This window comes from Penaeus monodon, chromosome 4, assembly GCF_015228065.2.
Source record: "Penaeus monodon isolate SGIC_2016 chromosome 4, NSTDA_Pmon_1, whole genome shotgun sequence".
Taxonomy (NCBI): Eukaryota; Metazoa; Arthropoda; class Malacostraca; order Decapoda; family Penaeidae; genus Penaeus; species Penaeus monodon.
This window is the reverse complement of record NC_051389.1, coordinates 29,441,131-29,443,630: the sequence shown is the minus strand read 5'-3', so window position 1 is coordinate 29,443,630 and position 2,500 is coordinate 29,441,131.

The following is a 2,500-nucleotide window of genomic DNA, read 5'->3' as shown; positions in this document are numbered from 1 at the left end:
TGTGGCAATATTGTCTCTACCCATTCCCGTATAGAAAGAGTCAATGCCTGGTCGATCCAATGTGTGGAGCAAGCTGATGCCCATGCAGTATGCTCCTTCTCTCCACGTAGCTGATGAATCCCAAGGAACTGCATAGACCGCTACGGTTTGGCACCATAGGCGTCACAGGACACGCCAGAACGATATCACAAGCTACAACGAACTTCCTCCGAAACTCCGGCTCCGGATTTTTCCTTGGGGTTTGACTCCAGAAGCCTTTTCATCTTATAGTTGTGCGGGCGCGCGCGCGTGAGTACATGCACGGACTGGCGAACTGGCGACAGGAACAAGAAGAACCGGTCGCCCACAACAGCGCTACAAAAATGTCTGCAGACGAGACATGAAGGCTGTGGGCATCAACCCGATTCTTTGGGAAATCTGGCAGCAGCCGAAGCCAAACATGCCAAAAGTTTTAAAGTTAAAGTTTTAAAGTTTGGTTTAGATTCCATTTGATGCAATGGATATTCTTGGTGTGACATACTGTCTGCTTGATTTTGCTCACGTGTGTCAGCTGCTGCTGACTCGGCAGAACCGAGTCCTTGCCCGCCGTGTTGCCCAGCCACAGCAGTAACATCCAGGCGACAGTTGCAACTGAACCGCCGACCCCTCGGATGAGAGGCCGACACGTTACCACTGTACTAGCCCGGAGGAAGGAATATTACACATCCAGTAAAGCTGAATCAAGCAGCACCTATAACATCTGTGGTTGTGGCTGTCATTCCAGATAGGATTCTCCAGTCACCAACGGCGATGCTTTACCTTAGCAAAATAAAGACAACAATGCTAAAGTCGACATCGACTGATGGTGGCCTTTGACACACACACACACACATGCACATGTGTGTGTGTGTGTGTGTGTGTGTGTGTGTGAGTGTGTGTGTGTGTGTGTGTGTGTGTGTGTGTGTGTGTGTGTGTATGTTTGTGTGTGTGTATGTGTGCGTGTGTTTGTGTGATGGTGTATGTACGTGTAAGCGTGTAAGTGAAAAGTAAATTTATAATGTAATTGCTTTCCCATTCAAACAGGTTAATGAAGTATGCTTGTTGCATGTGCTAACAATGATGTCCATATCAGTTGTAAAATCCATTTGAAATGGGCATTTATCAAAAAATTTTTGACAAATTCCCTTTTTATCGGTGATGTGAACGGAAGAACTTTGCAATAAGCGATGGCTAAACCTTTAATGAGGCTATGTATATGCAGATGACATTATTACTCCTGGAATGCTTTAACGGGTCCATGGAACTATTATATATAATGATATAATGCTAAACGATACACAACTCAATTATCTACAAAAGCGATAAGCATCATCAAACTGAATATCATTTATTTACATCTAAACGTTCAGCTATGATTTGAGAGCAATTTATCTAGTGTATAATAAAGAGAAAGTCATATTTATTATAATCTATATATAGTTTACAGTATCCATTAAAGATTATAAAGTTTTAGGACACCACTGAAACCCTCCTGGATTTCTTGCATCATCGTGAAGTCCAATCACCTAGTCATTAAAATTCAATCTCCTTCAGCTCCAGTTGATCAGTTTTTAAAGGGAGAAATATGTTTATATAATGGCTTCGTACCGAGGCATGACCTTTATTATTACAGACCGTTAAGTAAAATGACAACAAACATCGCCGATTTATTAGCGTCATTAAATTAACACCCATCCTGTTTGTACAATTGAAAATCAAATGATTCGCAAGTAGCTATATATTTGTAATAAATTTCATTTGTACACATATTGCACATGCATATACAGTACGTATATATAAACTTCGTACCCATAATGAAGTATGGGTACTTGTTACAGGAACGCAAATTACATGTGAATATATATATAAAATATATAATATATATATAATATATAATATATATATATATATAATATATAATATATATGCATGTACGTATATGTATATAATTATATATTTATATAATATATATATCTATATATATAATATAATATATATTATATTATATATATATATATATATGTAATATATATATAAGAATATATATATATATATATATTATATAATAATCTATATATAAAATATATATATATATATATACATATATATATATGTATATATATATATTATAGATAATATATATATATATATATATACACGAAATATATATGTATATATATATATACATATGTATATAATATATATATATATAAAATAATATTATATATATATATATAAACAGAAATATATACACACACATACACACACACACATATATATGTGTATATATATGTATATATATTAACGTATATATACATGTATGGATATATTAATTTGTGATTTGTTCATGTAGTATGGATACACACACACACACACACCCTATATATTATATATATATATATATATATATATATATATATAATATATATATATATATATATATATATTATATATATACTTATTATACATATATATATTATAT